The sequence below is a fragment of the Hylobates moloch genome, unplaced genomic scaffold (genome assembly GCF_009828535.3).
Source record: "Hylobates moloch isolate HMO894 unplaced genomic scaffold, HMol_V3 SCAFFOLD_5, whole genome shotgun sequence".
In the NCBI taxonomy this organism is placed as follows: Eukaryota; Metazoa; Chordata; class Mammalia; order Primates; family Hylobatidae; genus Hylobates; species Hylobates moloch.
Genome location: NW_026652280.1, coordinates 108612968 through 108635229, shown reverse-complemented (window position 1 = coordinate 108635229; position 22262 = coordinate 108612968). Strand labels below are relative to the sequence as shown.

At 37.9% G+C, this 22262-nt stretch overlaps 1 protein-coding gene across 2 annotated transcripts in view; it reads right to left on the bottom strand.

The window, feature by feature from the left end:
* The window catches only part of WARS2 (tryptophanyl tRNA synthetase 2, mitochondrial), a 117951-nt gene that overhangs the window by 80365 nt on the left and 15324 nt on the right, over positions 1–22262 (bottom strand). The window lies entirely within an intron of this gene.

Sequence of the window (22262 nt, the reverse complement as noted above, 5' to 3'; positions counted from 1 at the left end):
CTTGAGTTCAAGTGATCCTCCCACCTCGTCCGCCCAAAGTGTTGGGATTACAGGCATGAGCCACTGAGCCAGGCCTTTATTTCCACTTTCCATATTTCCATATATTTCCATATATTACTCTGCTTTTATTTCCATCTTACAATATACCATAGACATCCTTCCAGGTCAATATACATAGATGTAACAAATTCTTTTTAAACTATCTAATACCCATAATATTAGGATCCTTTCCCCCTCATACCTATAATCTTACAATAACCTTTGACTGGTCTCCTTGCCTCCATTTTCTTCCTTTTGAGAATCATATAACAGAAGAATATTAAAAATATAAAATATAAAAATATAAATATAAAAAAGTCAAACAGCAACACATTTCTGATGAAAAAACTGATGCCTCAAGAAATTAACCAAATTGCCCAAGAACACTAAATTAGTGGGAGAGTCATTCATTCAACAAATATTTGTTCAGCATATAATATGTGGCCCTGGTATTGTGGAGCTCAAATTCCATAAAGAGACATGTAAAAAATAAGAAAGGAAATAACAATGATAAATACAGAATGTGATTAGTGCCATGAAAAAAAAAAAACACGGTGAAATAACGGAGTAATGGAGAATTCCCTACTTTAGATAGGACGCACATGAAAAGTACCTTGGAGCACATGACATCTGAACTTTTACCTAAATAATATGGGAGATAACAAATTGTAAGAAGAGGTCAAAAAAAAAAAAGCCAGCAAGAACAAAAAAAGAAATCAGTGTTCCTGGTGTGCAGTGATCACGGGAAGAAGAGCAGCAGGAGATGAGGTTGGAAAAGCAGTGAGGGAGCAGATCATACAAGGCCTTGTATGCTATGACAAGGAGCTTGGACTGACAAATGATTCAAGGATTTTTAAGAAAGGAGTGCTTCAATCAGATTTATATTTTACAAAGATTACTCTGGCCTCTAGATCAAGAAATGACAGAAGGAAGTCAAGAATCCAAGCAGGAAAATCATTGCAGGAGCAGAGGTAAGCAGCAGCAGTGGATTTGATTAGGGTATTTTTGGCAAGCAAATGGAGAGATGTGGACAGACTTCACAAATACTTGGAAGGGAATTTCAATAAGACTTGCTGATGAAATGGGTGTGGGGCTGAGGAAAAGGGTGGTACCAAGGATGAATACTAAGGATTAATTGGTAAAAGTGGTACCTAGGACCATTTTCTGTGATGGGACTAAATGGAAATTTATCATCAAATATTCTATTTTGGACAAGTTTAAGATGCTTAGTATTAGTCTTCTATATACAAATGTTAATCAGGTAAATGGAGACAAATCTAATGCATAGGGGAGAGTTGGAACAGTAACTTTAAAAATCATCAGCATATTCATGGCATTTAAAAGATGAAACCAAATGAGCTCACTGAGGGAAACTGTGTGGTAGAGAACTCAGGAGGTAGCTTAGGAGCCGCCAACTCATACAGGTTGGTGGAGTGGGGAGCCAAGATAAGGGACCGACAAAGTGCAGCCAGGGAGGTAGGAGTAAAACAGGAGCATGTGGTGTCCTGGAAACCAAGGCATTAAAAAAGGGCATTAGGCCAGGCGTGATTGGCTCACACCTGTAATCCCAGCACTTTGGGAGGCCTAGGTGAGCGGATCACTTGAGGCCAGGAGTTCGAGACCAGTCTAGTCAACATGGCAAAACCCTGTCTCTACTAAAAATACAAAAATTAGCCGGTGTGGTAATGCGCGCTTGTAATCCCAGCTACTCGGAAGGCTGAGGCAGAGAATCACTTGAACGTGGGAGGTGGAGGTTGCAGTGAGCCGAGATGGAGCCACTGCACTCCAGCCTGGGCAACAGAGTGAGACTCCATCTCAAAAAAAAAAAAAAAAAACAAGCGTATTAGGAGGGAGGGTGGAGTCAACTGTGTCAAATGCTAATGACTGATCAAAGAATATGAGTATAAATATTGACCACTGGATTTGGCACTGTGAAAGTTACCAAAGATTTTAATAAGAAAGATAGGAAATAGGTAGAAGGAAGAGAATGGAAATAAAAACCAACTTGGAATAGGCTGTTTTAGAAGGTCAGAAGTAGAGAAAGTATTAACAGGTTTTTTAAAATTAATAAATTTATTTTTTAGAGACGTTTTAGGTTCACGGCAAAATTGAGCAGAAAATAGAGTTCCCATATATCCTCTGTCCCCACATATATATCACCTTCCCCACTACTGGCATCCCACACTATAGTGGTACATTTGTTAACAATGAACCTACACTGACACATCATAGTCACCCAAACTCCATAGTTTACACTAGAGTCTTCCCTTGGGAGTTGTATATTCTATGGATTGGGACAAATGTATAATAACATGTATCCCCCATTGTAGTATCATGTAGGAGAGTTTCACTGCCCTAAGAATCCTCTGTGCTGTGGCTATTCATCTCTCCCTTTTCCAAAGCCTGGGTAACCACTAGGCTTTTTACTGTCCCCATAGTTTTGCCTTTTCTAGAATGTCATATAGTTGAAATCATAAAATATGTAGCATTTTCTGATTGGCTTCTTTTACTTAGTAATATGCATTTAAATTTCCTCCGTATCTTTTCATAGCTTGATAGTTTATTTCTCTTAGTGCTGAAGAATGTTCCATTGTCTGGATGTACCACAGTTTATTTATCCATTCACCTACTAAAAGACATCTTGGATACTTCCAACTTTTAGCAATTATAAATAAAGCTGCCACAAATATCCACATGCAGGTTTTTTGGAACATAGTTTTCAATTGACTTGGGTGAACACCAAGGAGCATGAGTGCCAGATTGTATGGTAAGAGTATATTTAGTTTTGTAAGAACTGCCAGATTGTCTTCCAAAGTGTCTGTACTATTTTGCATTCCTACCATCAGTGAATGAGAGTTCTTGTCACTTCACATTCTTGCCAGCATTTGGAGGTATTAGTGCTTTGAATTTTGGCCATTCTATTAGGTGTGTAGTCACATCTCATTGTTGTTTTGATTTGCAGTTCCCTAATGATAAGTGATGTTGAACATCTTTTGATATGCTTACTTGCCATCTGTATATCTTTGTTTAAGTGTCTGTTCAGGTCTTTTGCCCGTTTTTCAATTGGGTTGTTCATTTTCTTATTATTGAGTTATAAGAGTTCTTTGTATATTTTTGGGTAACAGTCCTTTATCAGATTTGTCTTTTGCAAATATTTTCTCCTAGTCTGTGGCTTGACTTCTCATTTTCTTGACGTGTTTTGCAGAGCAGAAGTTTATAATTATAATGAAGTGCAGCTTAGCAATTATTTCATTTATGGATGTCACTGCTATACCCAAGTCATGTAAACTTTATCCTCTGCTGTCTCCTACATGGTTTATAGTTTTGCATTTTACATTTAGTGTTAGGATCCATTTTGATTTAAGTGAAGGGTGTAATGTCTGTGTCTAGATTCGTGTCTTTCAAGCAGGTGTCTAATCACGCCAGCAACATTTGATGAAGACCCTTTCTTCCATTGTATTGCTTTTGCTTTGACTGTACATATATATATACAGTCAACTGATATAGTCTCCTTCTACCTATTTCCTATATAATGCCTTTCTCTCTCTCTCTAGATGAATGCACTGTTATAATTGGAGAAATAGAAAGAGAAAGAGAGAGAGAGAGATTAGTTAGGATTTCCAGCACAATGTTGAAAAGGGGTGGTGACATCCTTGTCTTGTTTCTAACCTTAGCAGAAAGCTTCAAGTTTCTCTGCATTTAGTATGATGTTAGTTGCAGGTCTTTCACAGGCATTCTTTATCAAGTTGAGGAAGTTCCCTTCCATTCCTGGTTTACTGAGGGTTTTTATCATGAATGAGTGTTGTGTTTTGTTAAATGCTTTTTTTCATCTATTGATATGATCTTGTGATTTTTCTTTTTTAGTTTGTTGATGTGATGGATTGCATTCATTGGTTTTCAAATATTAAACCAGCCTGGCATACCTGATATAAATCCCACTTGATTATGGTGTATAGTTCTTTTTATGCATTGTTGGATTCACTTTGCTAGTATTTTGTTGATGATTTTTGCATCCATATTCCTAAGACATACTGATCTATAATTTTCTTTTCTTATAATGTCTTTGTATTTTGTCTTTTATTGGTATAGGGTAATGCCTGGGTTCACAGAATGAGTTTGGAAGTATTCCCTCTGCTTCTATCTTCTGAAAGGGATTACAGAGAATTGGTACAATTTCTTCCTAAAACATCTACTAGAGTTCATCAGCGAACCCATCTAGGCCTGGTGCTTTATATTTTGGAAGGTTTTAAATTATTGATTCAATTGATTTAACAGATTTAGACCCATTCAGATTGTCTATTTCTTCTTCTGTGAGTTTTAGCAAATTGTGCTTTTCAAGGAATTGGCCCATTTTATTTAGGTTATTAAATTTGTGGGCACAGGGTTGTTCATAACATCCCTTTATTATCCTTTTAATGTCTGTGGGATCCATAGTAATATTCTCTCTTTCATTTATGATATAAGTAATTTGTGTCATCTCTCTTTATTTCTTAGCCTGGCTAAGGGGTAGTGATTTTATTACTATTTTTTTGGGAGGCATGTTATTGATTTTACTGAACTTTGTTCAAAGAACTAGTTTGCGGTTTTGTAGGTTTTCCCTATTGATTTCCCATTTTTAATTTCATTGATTTATGCTCCAATTTATTATTTATTTTCACTTGCTTATTTTCAACTTAATGTGCTTTTATTTTGCTAGTTTACTACCTAAGGTGAAAGTTCTGATAACTGATTTTAGATCTTTTTCTTTTCAAATATATTCATTTAATGCTATAATTTTCCCTCTAAGCACTGCTTTCACTGCATCCCACAAATTTCAATAAGTTGTACCTTCAATTTCATGGAATTCAAAATATTTTAGAATTTCTCTTGAGATTTTATATTTGAGCACCGTGCTATTATAAGTTTGTTGTTTAATCATCAAGTATTTGAGGATTTTCCAGCTATCTTTCTGTTACTGACTACTAGTTTAATTCCATATGGTCTAAGATCAGACATTGTAGGATTTCTATTCTCTGAAACTTGTTAAGGTCTGTTTTATGGTTCAGAATGTGGTCTATCTTGGTGAATATTCCATGTAAGCTTAAGAAGATGTGCAATCTACTATTGTTAGATACAAATCATCTATAGATGTCAGTTCTCTTCAGTTGATTTAGGGAGTGTTGAGTTCTATGGCCTTACTAATTTTCTGCCTGCTAGATCTGTCCATTTCTCCAACTATAAGAGTGCATTCATCTATTTCTCTTTGGAGTTCTATCAGTTTTTGCCTCGTGTATTTTTACACTTTGTTGTTAGGCACATACACATTAAAGATTATCATGTCTTTTTAGAGAATTGACCTCTTTATCATTATATAATGTTTCTCTTTATCCTTGATAACTTTCCTTGACATTCAGTCGGTCCTGTCTGAAATTAATACAGTTGATCCCCTTTTAGCTAGTTTCTTTTATTTAGTTTTATCATGGTATATCTCCATCTCTTTACTTTAAATCCGTATGTGTCTTTATATTTAAAGTGGGGTTCTTGTAGACAACATAAGTTGATTCTTGTTGGTTTTTTTGATCCACTTCAACAATCTCTGTCTTTTAATTGGTATATTTAAACCAGTGACATTTAAAATGATTATTGACATAGGTGGATTAATATCTACCATATTTGCTACTGTTTTCTACTTGTGGCCTTTTGTTCTTATTTGTGTCTTCCACACTTTTCTGCCTTTTTTTTGGTCTTTTTTTTTGTTCTTATTTTTGTCTTCCACACTTTTCTGTAGTTTTTAATTGGGCATTTTATATGATTCCATTTTCTTTCCTTTTTTAGCATATCTATTGCACTTTTTATACTTTTCTACATGATTGCCCTAGACTTTGCACTATACATTTACAACTAATCTCAGTGACTTTGAAATAACACCTACTGCTTCACAGGGGGTACAAATACCTAGTAATAACAAAATATGCCTAATTCCTTCTTCCCATCCTTGTATCATTGGTGTCATTCATTTCCCTTATATATAAGCATAAATAAGCATATATATATGCATATGTAATCAAATACATTGTTGCTATTATTATTTTGAACAAATTGTTATCTATTAGCTAAATTGGGAATAAGAAAGATTAAAGTTTCCATTTTACTTTCACTTATTCTTTCTCTGATGCATTTCCTTTCTTTATGTAGCTCCAAATTTCTGACCTATATCAATTTCCTTTTCTCTGAAGAACTTCTTTTAACATTTCTTGCAAGGCAAGTGTCCTGTAACAAATTCTCTCAATCTTTGTTTGTCTAAGAAAGTATTTATTTCTTCTTCACTTTTAAATAATAATTTCACAGGGAACAGAATTCCAGATTGATTTTTTTTCCTCTTAACACTAAATATTTCACTCCACTCTCTTTTTGCTTGCATGGATTCTGAAGAGAAGTCAATTGTAATTCTTATCTTTGTTCCTCTATAGGTGTTTATTCCCTCTGGCTTCTTTCAGGACTTTATTTTTTAATATTTGATTTTCTGAGTTTTGAATATGATATGCCTAGGTATAGTTTTGGGGGTTTTATTTATTTGCTTTTGCACTTATCTTGCTTGGTGGTCTCTGAGTTTCCTGGATCTGTGTTTGCTGTCTAACATTAATGTGGAGAAAATTTTCAGTCATTTTTGTTCAAATACTGATTCTGTTCCTGTCTCTTTTTCTTCTCCATCAAGTATTTTCATTACATGTATTTATAACTTTTATAGTTGTCCCATAGTTCTTGGATATTCTTTTCTTGTTTATCTTTTATTTTTGTCATTGCTTTTCAGTTTTGGAAGTTTCTGTTGTCTCAAGCTCAGAGGTCCTTTCAACGACTATGTCCACCCTACTAATGAACCTATCAAAGGCATTCTTCACTTCTAATACAATGTTTTTGATCTCTAGCATTTTAAAACTTCTTTCTTAGAATTCCCATCTCTCTGCTTAAATTACCTATCTGCTCTTTCATGTTGTCTACTTTTTCCATTAAAGCCCTTAACATATTAATCATAGTCAAAAAAAATTCCTGGTCTAATAATTCTCATATTCCTGACATATCTGACTCTAGTTCTGAGGCTTGTTTAGTCTCTTCAAATTGTGTTTTTTACTGGTTAGTATATCTTGTAACTTTTTGTTCAAAGGTGGACATAATCTACTAGGTAAAAGGAACTTCAGTAAACAGGCTTTTAATAGTGTAGTGGCAAGTTGTAGGGGGCAATGAAGTATTCTATAGTCTTATGATTAGGTCTCAGTGATTTGGTGAACCTGTGATCCTGAACTGTGAAATTCACAAGTGCTTTTCAGCTTATTTTTTCATCTCTCTCCCCCTCTTAGGTGAGACAGGATGGCTAGAGGAGGCTGAAGTTGGGAATCTGCCTTCTTCCAGGTAGGTTCAACTATGACAAAATTTCAGTAGATTAGTCTCTGGTAAAATAGTTTCCCCTGAGGCCTTGTTAAAAAGAGTGCTCTGGCATATTTCAAAATGGCTCCTTTCCCCTTCTCCCTGCTGGAAGCACTACAGGATTTTTCTCTAATATTTGTTGTGAGAACCTGGTAAAACTTCTGGAAGGAAAATTCACAAAAATGTAGGCTTCCCCACATGACTGAGTCCCCCTCAAATTTTCAACTGTCAAGAGTTCTCCATGCTGAGCCTCCAGGAGTTCATCAATTACAGCTTGGATATCCCTGCTCGGTCACTGGTTCCTAAGGAGGTTTCTGCTCATGGGTTTTTATACCAGTACATTGTGGTTCTCTGTATCCAAATATCTGTATCTCCAATTTTTGGGGGCAAAAGTCTTCCCTGTGACCTCATTTCTTTGACAGATCTAAGAAGGTTTGGTTTTTGAGTTTGTTCAGATTTTTTTTTTTCTTTGAGATGGAGTTTTGATCTTGTTGCCCAGGCTGGAGTGCAGTGGTGCGATCTTGGCTCACTGCAACCTCCACCTTCCGGGTTCAAGCAATTCTCCTACCTCAGCCTCCTGAGAAGCTGGGATAACAAGCATGCGCCACCACGCTCGGCTAATTTTGTATTTTTAGTAGAGGCGGGGTTTCACCATGTTGGTCAGGCTGGTCTCAAACTCCTGACCTCAGGTGATCTGGCTGCCTCAGCTTCCCAAAGTGCTGCAATTACAGGTGTGAGCAACCACGTCCGGCCTGTTCAGCTTTTTAATTATTGTTAGGATGAAGTGGCGATGTCTAAATTCCTTACGTACCCAACTCTGACAACTTTATTAGAAAAGTTTACCATGAAAGGTGGCAGAGAAGTATGGCAACAGTAAAGAAAGATGTAGAGCCAAGAAATTGTTTTTTAATTGGGAAATATCAGAGAAGTTTTTATGGTGATGGAAATTACCCAGCACAGAGGGAGACATTTACGATGCAGAAGAGAGAGAATATAAAAACAGGTGTTGAATCATCAAAGTCAGCAGAGAGTAAATGCAGAACACAGAAGGACTGAGCAATCAATGTTAAGAGCAGGAACATCTCTTCCATTGTGTCTTGCAACAACAGAGAACACAGGCGTACTGCTAACACAAAAATATGGTGCTCATGTCTCATTCTATTTTCTTAATGAAGTATGAAGTGAGAACATTATCTGTCTGGGAAGTAAGGAGAGTTTCAGAAGTAGAAATAACACAGAGTTTCAGAGAGTGGGGCAAGCCAATTTACTAGAAAAACAGTTACCAGGCAACAGTAAATGCCCATTTCCAGTTTTTGTTCTGGAATTTAAAGTTAGCTAACTGTAATATGTAATATTCTTCTGCAGTCTTGTTTGGCTGCTTGAGCATAAGTGTGAAGAAAGTGAAGAGTAAGTGGGGGTTTGCTGAGTGCACACAACAGAGGAAGAGACTGCAAAGGGATTGAGAGTATTTGCAAGGCAGTGACTACCATGACTGACCATAAGGAGTAGGGTGACACATCATGAGAAAGAAGTAAGGTCAATAGATAAGTGACATGATGAGGTTGAAACATAGTTGACTAAGTGAGTCCACAGTCAGTAGGTAGGGTTTAGAGATTAGAATGCTAAAAGGTGATATTTGTGAAGTTACTCTACTGTTAGTGATGACAAGATCTGTATTTGAAGCCATTCAAAATTTCTTACTGTATGCAACAAATTGAGTTTGCCTACCTAAAGCAGAAAAGGCTGAGTAGCAGAAACAACGCAGTCAGGATGCTGCCACTGCCACTGTATACTGCTAGGGCCTAGACCACAACCATGAATCTCATCCTCCACCCCTTCTTCTCTTAGTTGCCCCCTGTAAGAGTCATATGCCCAAGCAGGTGAGACCTATTGCCTGAGCCCAGGTCATGTGCCTTTCCTTACTCATTTTACCTGGGGGTAAAGAAAGGAAGGATATCCCTCAATTTGGCTTCCTTAGTAGCAGAAAGGGTTTGTGTCACCCCAAAGCTCACTCAGAAAGGTGACTCCTTAAGACTAGGAAGGGGTCTAGACAGATATTGGCAGTAAATTTTTTTTTAAGGTTAAAAAGTAAAAGATAAATGTCCTTTAAAAAAAATCATGGAGTTTGTGAGGGATTAAGCTGAGATCAAGGAGATGACTGAAGATAAGGAGGTCACCATCATGAGGCCAGGCACTGTTTTAGATACTGGTAAGACAAAACTGAACAAAAAGATCAAATCCCTGCACTTTTGGAGTTTACCTTCTCATAGGGGATTGAGCCTCTTGGCTCTTTCCAACACCCTATGCTTCTGGTATTTCTTCAACTATAATAAGACAATAATAAAATTTTAAGGATCTCTCTTGCTTCAACTCTCCTGCTTGCTAATCTCTGTAATTCTTTCAGCAGACCTCAAGCTCTTTTCATTTACAATAATTAATAAAAGGCTTAAGATGCTAAATACTTGCTTGAGGTTAAAAATAAGTAAACCTGTCTATTCTAAATTATATCTAATAAGAAACAACAGTAGTAAATATACGCAGTACTGAGCACTCTCCTACACTATGCTCTTTTCTTTATATACCTTACTTAGCTATCAAAACAAACCTCTAACATAGGCACTATTATTATTCGTATTTTACAGATAAGGTGACTAACGCACAGAAGGGTTTAAGTAACTCAGGTAGGAGACAGTGGGGCCAGGAAGTCCAGCTCTAGTAATGACTTGATTATCACAGCCTTTCCTCTTTTATTTTTAAACCAGAGAGGGGATCTGAGAGCAGGTAAACACTAAAGGAAAAACAAGTCACCAACCTATAGGAAGGGGCAGACTAGTCTGAAAGTGCCCAAATGGAAGCTATGAGTATGTGTACAATGCTTAGCAGGGATAATATTGCTAAGAATTAACACTGCTTTGCTTGATTTATAGTTTGGAGGAGACTTTGTTTTCAATACCAGGATCTAAAAGAAGAAAACAATAACAAGAAAGTTCTGGAGTAAAGTCCCTAAATGATGAGAAGATAGGAGTACCGACAGTATCAGTTTGGAGCAGAATATAATAACTTTGGACCTTCCAGATAACCTGAACAAGGTACACAACACCCCTTTTAGTAACCCAGCCACAACTTAGCAAGGCTTCTTCAGCTTCCTGGTTCAGGTTAGGAGATTTGAGAGTTGTCCTAGTAATCAGAGTATAGTTGAGGACCATTACTGTCCACAAGAAAAGTAATTTTCATGGTTAGGATTTGGCAACTCTTCTTGCCATCCCATCCCTGTGTAAGAGACAAAACGGCAATTCCCTACAATTTTACCTACTGCAGAAGCTATAAATGAATTCCTAAGTACATCCTGCAAAGAACTAAACCAAGGCCTGTTTTATCACAGTGTAGATGGCTTCCAGCTACCTTAAAATGCAGCCATATGCTCCCTGATATTATAAGTCCTATTATGCAAGCCTCCTCCCCAATCTCAGAGGAGACTAGAAGACATGCCACTGCTGTTGCTTCCCATCCACATTTTAAAATAACAGAATAAAAAAAAAAATCAGCTTCAATTGGCTCCAGTTGGTGTGAATAATGAGATGTGGTTGTCAGATTTCTGGAAAGCTGCCAGTATGGTCATTAACTAGCCAGATACTAGGCCCACTTACAAACAGGATAATTAATACAATTTTAAATAATGTCAATATTAATGAGATTTTAAATTTGGGACTTGGGGATGGGATGAAACAATCTATGAATTAGAATCCTTCTTGCAGTAAGTGCTGTCTACAAGAAAGGGGATAGACTAGGATAAAGGGAGATGGAGCTTCCTCAGTTGTGGCAGTCGAGTTTTGCCCAATTAAAATATGGTCTTTTTTTGATGTCTATGATGGAAGTATCCTAGCTTTGACAGGTTGGCAGTAACCCTTGTGATCTATTTTACTGGGATATATATTGTCACTGAAAAAATAAAACATATTATAAAACTGGAGAGCAGACCTTGCCTGTGATCATTAGACAGACTGGACCAAGTGCCTCAAGCCTTTGATGCCCTGACATGTTATTTTCTGGATAGTGTCCAGCAACCCAATACAGCATAGCTTTTTCTCTACTGTATCCAGATGGCAAATGGAAGAGATCAAATTCAACGGTTTCAGGGCTAACCTTAATGGATGTGAAGGCTGGCTCCCCTACGAGCCTTTCAGGGATATACAATACAAAAAGTCCTTTGAACAAAGAGACAAATAATTAGTTTTCTCTCTCTTTCTCTCTTCAAAACTAAACCATGAATGTGGTAATCTGGTTCAAATCGATCTTCTGGTTGAAAAGGACAGCCAAATATCTGATGAGTTCTAATCACTGACACCCATGACACTTTCTGTGAAGTTCAGATGGGTGTTACTCTTAATATTCTGGAAAGATTTTTTCTCTCCCTTCAGGCAAATATTTTTACTCTTCCACTATTTCCTTCAAAACATTAACCAAGTGTGTGTGTGTGTGTGTGTGTGTGTGTGTGTGTGTGTTCCCAAATGTTTAGGCAGCATTGTCTTATAGAAAGACTCTCACACCCTCACTAAAGGCTGATTTCAAAATTGACTAGCATAAGCATTACGCGTTTGTGCTGTTGTGTAAGCATACACTAGACCTTCACTCTAAGTACATTTGTATAGTAAGGAATATGATACAAAGTCTGCCTCACTCTCCCAGACTTTACTTATTGAAGATTTGACTTTCTATCATATCAGAAATACCTAATTATTCACATAAAAGTCCTATGGTACACAGCATAAGACCAGCTTTGTAGTTAGTAAGTGGAGTAAGTATAGTTAGTAAGTGGAGGAGGCAACAATGAGGAGGAGGGCTCAGCATTTGAAAGAAATAAATATGTTTACCTTCTGGGTTCTTCCATAAAACAAAGATAGGTCAACTTAAAGTAGGAGCTGTTAGGGAGAAAAAAAGAATGGCAGGTAAGAGACAGGACTAATGTGCAGCTCCCACTTGGAAAGAACAGAACAGTGTCTGGAGACTCACATTGTGAACTTTGGCTCCAAGAATCATCACAGGAATATACCAGGAAAGCCGAAAAAATTCACAGACCCTTTGAAAGAAGTGGCTTCCTGCTGCAAATGCCACAAGACAGCCAAAAAACTGTGAGTTCCCAAAGTGTGAAAGGGGGAAAAAGCCTCTGAACACACGTCCTCACTGGGGAACCTAAAAATCCAGATCACAGGAGGATTTAACCATACTCAGAGCTGAAATGGATTTAGGGAGCCAAGTGAAATATAAAAGTACAAGTAGCAGAAAGAGCCCTGTAGGCATTCCCAGTCCTCAGCTCAAGCCCCAGGGAAGCCACTCCTGGCCTTATCTCACAGAGGTCCTTGGAGAAGGAAACGTAGCCAGTGGAACTGGGGAGAGGCCACAGGGTAAGGGAAGCTCCTAGCTGAACTCTGTAATAATTTCAACAGAGCACGAACTTCCCTGAGTAGAATCCAGGGCAGGGGAGTAGAGAGGAGTGAACAGGAAGTGCAGATACAAACACAGAAGTCACAGCCAAAGGTTCAGGCAGGCAGGGAGGTAAGGACTGAGAGCCCTGCTTGCTTTTTCTCAGCTGGGAGGCTTTTAGGCTAAGGCAAGATCTCAGCTCTGCTCTCCTGCTGCCTGGATAAAAACTCAGTGCAGTTAGGGAGGCCTGGTGAAGGTGAGAATGGCCTTGCTGGCTGCATGGGAGTGGAGTGAGGCATGTCACTGCCAGCTTTCCCTCACTTCCCTGGTGACCTGTATGATACAGAAGAGGCAGCCATAATCTCCCTGGGAACATAACTCGATGGGCCTGAGAACCACCCCTCCATCCCCCATAGTTGCTGCAGCAAGCCCCACCCAAGGAGAGTCTGAGCTCAGACTTGCCTAACCCTGCACCCACCCGATGGTTTGTCTCTACTGGTCCTGGTAGCCACAGACAAAAGACATAATCTCTTGGGAGTTCCATGGCCCTGCCCATCACCTGAGAAACCTGAGTACTCATCCTGGCCAATGTAGGGCAAGATTATATCCCCCTTCCACTATTGCAGCTGGCACTCTGTGCCACCTCTGGCTGGAGGCCAACCAACTCAACTAATAGCAGAACCCTGCTCCAAAGAAAGAGAAAACAACAGCTAATTCCACCATGTGCAACACCCTGGCTAACCAGAGGTCCTGAGTCTGTTCACATGACAACTTCACTGTGAGCATAACCAGTATTCAAGAAAACTGGTGCACTAAACGAAACTACAACCGAGGACTTCCACAGAGTCCACTTCACTCCCCTGCCACCTCTACCAGAGCAGGTGCTGGTATCCACAGCTGGGAGAACTGAAGATGGGTCACATCACAGTACTCTACAGCACTAGCCTGGATCCTGGTAGCCCCACTGGGTGGCCAGACCCAGAAAAGCAATAACAATAACTGCAGTCTGGCTCTCAGGAAGCTCTATCCCTAGAGAAATGGGGAGAGCATCACATCAATGGATCACCCTGTGGGACCAAAGAACCAGAACAGCAGCCCTTGAGTTCCATATCTTTCCACTGAAACAGTCTACCCAAATGAGAAGGAACCAGAAAAGTAATTCTAGTAATGTGACAAAACAAGGTTCTATAACACCCATAAAAGATCACACTAGCTCTTCAGCAATGGCTCTAAACCAAGTAGAAATCTCTGAATTGCCAGAAAAATAATTCAGAAGGTTGATTATTAAGCTAAGCAAAGAGGCACCAGAAAAAGGTGAAAATCAATTTAAATAAATTTTAAAAAATACAGGATATGGATGAAAAAATTCCCAGATAAATAGATATGGTAAAGAAAAGACTATCACAACTTCTGGAAATAAAAGACACATTTAGAGAAATGCAAAACACACTGAAAAGTATTAATAATAGAACTGAACAAGCAGAAGAAAAAACTTCAGAGCTCAAAGACAAAGCTTTTGAGTTAACCCAATCCAACAAAGACAAAGAAAAAAGAATTTTAAAAATGAACAAAGCCTCTAAGAAATGTGGGATTATGTTAAATGACCAAATCTAAGAGTAACTGGTGTTCTTGAGGAAGAAGAGCAATCTAAAAGTTATGCAAACTTATTTGAGGGAATAATCGAGTAAAACTTCCCTGGTCTTGCTAGAGATATAGATATCCATATTTAAGAAACTCAAAGAACATCTGGGAAATTCATCACAAAAACATAATCACCTAGGCACATAGTCATCAGTTTATCTAAAGTCAAGACAAAGGAAAACATCTTAAGAGCTGTGAAGCAAAAGCATCAGGTAACTTATAAAGGAAAACCTATCAGATTAACAGCAGATTTCTCAGTAGAAACCCTGCAAGCCAGAAGGGACTGGGGTCCTATTTTTAGCCTCCTTAAACAAAATAATTATCAGCCAAGAATTTTATATCCAGCAAAACTAAGTTTCAGAAATGAAGGAGAGATAAAGCCGTTTTCAGACAAATAACTGCTGAAAGAATTCACCACTACCAAGCCAGCACTACAAGAACTGCTAAAAAGAGTCGTAAATCTTGAAACAAAACCTCAAAATACACCAAAATAGAACCTTCTTAAAGCATAAACATCACATGACCTATAAAAAAGTAACACAATTTTTAAGAACCCAAGGTATTCAGGCAACAACTAGCATGATGAATAAAACAGTACCTCACATCTCAATACTAATGTTGAATGTAAATGGCCTAAATGCTCCACTTAAAAGATACAGAATGGGAGGATGGATAAGAATTCACCAACCAAGTATCTAGTGTCTTCAAGAGACTCACCTAACACGTAAAGACTCACATAAACTTAAAGTAAAGGAGTGGAAAAAAGATATTCCATGCAAATGGACACCAAAAGTGAGCAGGGGTAGCTATTATATCAGACAAAACAGACCTTAAAGTAACAACACTTAAAAAAGACAAACAGAGACATTATATAATAAAAGGATTAGTCCAACAGGAAAATATCACAATCCTAAATATATATGCACCTAACACTGGAGCTCCCAAATTTATAAAACAATTATTACTACACCTAAGAAATGAGATAGACACAATAATAGTGGGGAACTTCAATACTCCACTGACAGCACTAGACAAGTCATCAAGACAGAAAGTCAACAATGAAAAAATGGACTTAACTATACTTTAAAACAAACTGACTTAACAGATATTTATAGAACATTCTACCCAACAACTGCAGAATATACGTTATTTTTCATCAGCACATGGAACATCCTCCAAGATAGACCATATGATAGACCACAAAACACATCTCAATAAATTTAATAGAATTGAAATTATATCAAGTACTCTCTCAGACCACAGTGGAATAATACCGGAAATTAACTCCAAAAGGAACCCTCAAAACTATACAAATACATGCGAATCAAATAATATGTTACTGAAAGATCCTTGGGTCAACAGTGAAATCAAGATGGTAATTAAAAAATTATTTGAACTGAATGATAATAGTGACACAACCAATCAAAACCTCTGGAATATAGCAAAAGCTGTGCTAAGAGGAAAGTTCACAGAAATAAATACCTACATCAAAAAGTCTGAAAGAACACAAATAGACAATCTAAGGTCACATTTCAAGGAACTAGAGAAACAGGAACAAACCAAACCCAAACCCAGCAGAAGAAAAATAACAAAGATCAGAGCAGAACTAAATGAAATTGAAACAAACAAAAATACAAACAATAAATGAAACAAAAAGCTGGTTCTTTGAAAAGATAAACAAAATCGACACACCATTAGTGAGATTAACCAAGAAGAGAGAAGATCCAAATAAACTCAATTAGAAATGAAATGGAATATATTACAACTGACACCACAGAAGTACAAAAGACAATTCAAGACTACTATGAACACCTTTATGTGCATAAACTAGAAAACCTAGAGGAGATGGATAAATTCGTGGAAATATATAAACCTCCTAGATTAAACCAGGAAGAAACAAAAACTCTTAAAAAAAAAAACAAGTAATGAGATTGAAACAGTAATAAAAAAAAATTGCCAATTAAAAAAAGGTGGAGGACCAGATGGATTCACAGCCGAATTCTATCAGACATTCAAAGAAGAATTAGTACCAATCCTACTGAAACTACTGCAAAAGATAAAGATGGAATCCTCCCTAAATCATTCTATGAAGCCATCATTACCCTAATACCAAAACCAGGAAAGGACATAACAAAAAAAGAAAACTATAGACCAATATCCCTGATGAACATAGATGCAAAAATCTTCTATAGCTAACTGAATTCAACACAATATCAAAAAGATAATCGACCATGATCAAGTGGGTTTCATACCAGGGATGCAGGGTTGGTTTAACACACACAAGTAAATAAATGTAATGATATACCACATAAACAGAAATGAAAACAAAAATCATATGATCATCAACAGATGCAGAAAAAGCATTTGACAAAATCTAACATTCCTTTATGATTAAAACCCTTAGGAAAATTGGCATAGAAGAGATATATCTTACAGTAATAAAAGCCATCTATGACAAACCCACAGGCAACATTATACTGAATGAGGAAAGGTTGAAAGCATTTCCTCTGAGAACTGGAATAAGACAAGGATACCCACTTTCACCAATTCTATTCAACATAGTACTGGAAGCCTTGGCCAGAGCAATCAGACAAGAGAAAGAAATAAAGGGCATCCAAATTGGTAAAGAGGAAGTCAAACTGTTGCTCTTTGGCAATGAAATGATCACATACCAAGAAAACCCAAAGACTCATCCAAAAAGTCCCTAGATTTAATAAATGAATTCAGTAAAGTTTCAGATACAAAATCAATGTACATAAATCAGTAGCACTGCTATACACCAATAGCAGTCAAGCTGAGAATCAAATCAAGAACTCAACCCCTTTTACAACAGCTGCAATAAAATAAAATAAAATGCTTAGGAATATACCTAACCAAAGAGGTGAAAGATCTCTACAAGGAAAACATTGAAATACTGCTGAAGGAAATCATAGGTGACACAAACAAATGGAAACACATCCCATGTTCATGAATGGGTAGAATCAATATTGTAAAAATGACCATACTGCCAAAAGTAATCTATAAATTCAATGCAATTCCCATCAAAATACCACCAACACTCTACACAGAACTAGAAAAAACAATCCTAAAATTCATATGTAACAAAAAAAAAAGAGCCCACATAGCCAAAGCAAGACTAGGCAAAAAGAACAAATCTGGAGGCATCACATTACCCAACTTCAAACTATACTACAAGGTTATAGTTACCAAAACAGCATGGTACTAGTATAAAAACAGGCATGTAGTACAATGGAAAGGAATAGAGAACCCAGAAATAAAGCTAAATACTTACAGCCAACTGATCTTTGAGAAAGCAAACAAAACCATAAAGTGAGGAAAGGACACCCTATTCAACAAATGGTGCTGGGATAATTGGCAAGCCACATGTAGAATAATGAGACTAGATCCTCATCTCTCACCTTATACAAAAATCAACTCAAGATTGATCAAAGACTTAAATCTGAGACCTGAAACCTAAAAATGCTAGGAGATAACATCAGAAAAATTCTCCTAGATATTGGCCTAGGCAAAGAATTCATGAGCAAGTGCCCAAAAGCAAATGCAATGAAAACCAAGATAAATAGATGGGACTTAATTAAACTAAAAAGTGCCTGCACAGGAAAAGCAATAATCAGCAGAGTAAACAGACAACTCACAGTATGGAAGAAAATCTTCAGAATCTATATACCAGACAAAGGACTAATATCCAGAATCTACAAAGAACTCAAACAAATCAGCAAGAAAAAAGCAATCAATCCCATCAAAAAGTGGGCTAAGGATGGCCGGGCACGGTGGCTCACGCTTGTAATCCCAGCACTTTGGGAGGCCGAGGCGGGCGGATCACGAGGTCAGGAGATCGAGACCACGGTGAAACCCCATCTCTACTAAAAATACAAAATATTAGCTGGGCGTGGTGGCAGGCGCCTGTAGTCCCAGCTACTCGGAGAGGCTGAGGCAGGAGAATGGCGTGAACCCGGGAGGCGGAGCTTGCAGTGAGCCGAGATTGCGCCACTGCACTCCAGCCTGGGCGACAGAGCGAGACTCCATCTCAAAAAAAAAAAAAAAAAAAAAGTGGGCGAAGGACATGAATAGACAATTCTCAAAAGAAGATACATAAACGGCCAACAAGCACATGGAAAAATGCTCAATATTACTAATTATCAGCAAAATGCAAATCAAAACCACAATGTGATACTACCTTACTCCTGCAAGAATGGCCATAATTTAAAAATCAAAAAGTAATAGATGTTGGCATGGATGTGGTGAGAAGGAACAGTTTTACACTGCTGGTGGGAATGTAAACTAGTACAACCACTATGTAAAACACTATGAAGATTCCTTAAAGAATTAAAAGTAGAACTACCATTCGATCTGGCAATCCCACTACTGGGTATCTGCCCAGAGGAAAATAAGTTATTATATGAAAAAGACATGTAGACACACATGTTTATAGCAGCACAATTCACAATTGCAAAAATATGGAACCAGCCTAAATGCCCATAAACCAAGTGGGTAAAGAAAGTATGGCAATATATACCATGGAATACTACTCAGCCATAAAAAGGAAATAAATAATGGCATTCACAGCAACCTAGATGAAGTTGGAGACCACTATTCTAAGTGAAGTAACTCATGAATGGGAAAATCAAACATACTATGTTCTCACAAGTGGGAGACAAGCAACAAAGACACAATGGCATAAGAATGATAGAATGGACTCTGCGGACTTGGGGAAATGGGTGCGAGGGGGGTGAGGGAGAAAAAAAGAAAAGTAAGAGAAATTGAGAAGAAAAAATCAGCTCTCTGAGGATAGGAAAAAAATGTAGGAGTTCTTAACTTGGGTTTATGAACTTGTGAAACTGTATACAGTTTTGAGAATGCATATACACATTTTTCAAGATAGAAGATCCACATTTTAATCAAAGGAAATAGTGACCACACCCTTCCCCGTCAAAAAGTGTTAAGAGCTCTGAGGACAAGACTTAATACACTTATAGAAACAAAGTTAGGCACATTAACATATCTAAAGAAAGAATATGTCCCCTTGAGGGGTGGAAGCTTTAAAAAAGAAGCCCTACTGGGAAAACTTTGGCCTTGTGTTTTAAAGAACTGCCCAAGTCAGTTGGCACTATGGCACAGGCTGGCAATATGTTGCCCAAGGAACAGGTGTGTCCCATACTGGAGATGGATCTTTGGGTAATGATAGCTTGATTACCCTAGCCAATGAGGTGCTTCAATGAACTCCCTTTGCTCTGATTCCATACCCATCAAGCTATCTTACTTAATAATTTGGCTTCCCAATTAAATCTGCCTGCAAGTAGAGACTATGTTAATCAGTGAAGAAAAGTAGTTGATACTCATCATCATTCCATGTACATATAAGATATGTGTGGGGGGGGAGGGGGAGGGTGTTTTTGACTGTGTGCAAGAGTATGCACTTGTGTGCATGCAAACACACACACACACACGTTAATGTTAGTCTATAAAACATTTTCCTAACTTGGCTTCCAGCATGTTAGCACTTCCTACTCATCTTATACCTATCTGGATAATACTATCTTGTCTGGTTCTCATCATCCCAACCTCTTAATGTTGGAATGTTCACAGGCTTAGTACTTCAACCACCCTTCCCCTCCCATCCTCCCCTCCCCTCCTTCCCCTCCCCTCCTCTCTTCTCTTTCTAAACCTACTGCACAGATAATCACACCCTATCTCAAGGCTTTCAGCACAGTCTATATAGAGGACTCTCAAATGTACATCTCCATCTATACCTCTCTGCTGAGCTTTGGTCTCACATATCTAACTGCCTACTTGACATTTCCACTTATATGTTCACAAAGCATCTAAACTCAATTTGCCTAAAACTTAACTCCTGATAACCCCTGATCTTCCCTCCCAAAATCGTGTTACTGTTGCATTATTTTCTATCTCAGTAAATTGCAAATTCATTCTTCCAGTTGCTCTGGCCAGAAACTTGGGAATCATCATTGACTCTTTTGTTTCTTTCATCCTCCATCTAATTAGTCAGAAAATCTTATTTGCTCTACCTTTAAAATAAATATCCATGGCGGGGTGTGGTGGCTCATGCCTGTAATCCCAACACTTTGCGAGGCCAAGGTGGGCAGATCACTTGAGCTCAGGATTTCGAGAGCGGCCTGACCAACATAGTGAAATGCTGTCTCTACTAAAAATACAAAAATTAGCCAGGTATGGTGCGTGCCTGCAGTCCCAGCTACTTGGAATGCTGAGGCAGGAGAATCGCTTGAACCCAGGAAGTGGAGGTTGCAGTGAGCTGAGATAGCACCACTGTACTCCAGCCTGGGTGACAGAGTGAGGCTCTGTCTCAAAAAATGGAATGAAATGAAAAGAAATGACATGAAATAAAATATAAAAATAAAATAAATATCCAGAACCTGATCATGCCTCATGGAACCATCTTCACCACTCACTATAGTCCAAGCCACCATTATCTCTTGCTTGAATCCTGTAGCCTCTTACTTGGTCTCCTTGCTTCTACTCTTGTTCCTCTATATTCTGTTTTTAACATGATAACCAGAGTGAGACTTTAAAACTTACATCAGATCAGGCTATTCTCCCACACAAAACCTTCCCATGACTTCTCAGTTTAATCCCAGAAAAAGCCAAAGTCTTTACAATTTATTTTAAGGTTCTATACAACTGACCTCCCCACATCCACCCTCCTGTTAGCCATCTGACTTTATATACTATTACTATAATAAACAGCATAATGCAAACCACCCCAAGGTTAAGGCCCTGGCTCTTCACCCTTGTTAGCTGTGTGCATTCTGTTGCTTGTGTGACAAGTTACTTACATCTGTTTTACAGATTCTCATCTGTACTGTCTTATAGGGCTGTAACAAGAATTAAATGAGTTAATGCTTGTGAAGTATTTAGAAAAGTATCCAACACACAGTAAGTGCTATATAGTATTTGTTACAGAAAATGCTCACTTTCCTGCAGCCATACTGGCCTCTATGCTGGTCTTCAAACATGACAGTTTAGCCCCCACCTCATGGCTTTTCCATTCTTCTGTCCTCTTCCTGGCATCCTCTTCCCTCAGATGTCTACTTTGTACATGTTCTCACCACCTTCAGGTCTTCCATTAAAAGTCACCTTCTTGGAGGCCTCTGCTGACCACCTAATTTACAACTGTGATACCCTTTGGCAGTCCCCACCTCCTGATTCCTGCTTTGTTTCGTTTTATTCTCCATATCACTATTATCTAACATAATATATATCTTAATTACTTGTTGCCTGTCTCTCCTACTGGAATTTAAGATTTCTGTTTTTCACTGGTCTATCTCCAATACCTACCACATAATAAGTACTCAATAAATATTTGTTGAATGAATCAATACTATAAAATACTTACAACTTTATTACTCTCATGAATTAGAGATGAGGACCAGAATTCATAAGAGTAATAAAGTTGTGAGTACTTTACAGTATTGAATCATTCAGGAGACAATGGGTCCAAAAAGTTTTACATGACTACGTAAATGAGAGAAGAGTAGATATTTACACTTATTCAGGTCTCTGTTATTATCTTTCCACCTCTTATACTCTTCTAAACTGATTAAAGGATTAGGAAGCTGGCTGTCTCTCTGCGGCAAATTCTGTTCTCCAAGAGAGTTCAAATCAGGTAGACTACCCATCCAATACACTGGCATTCAATACATTTGTTGGATCTCCTCAATCTCAATCATTTATTCCCATGTTATACCTGGGCCTTGCCATCA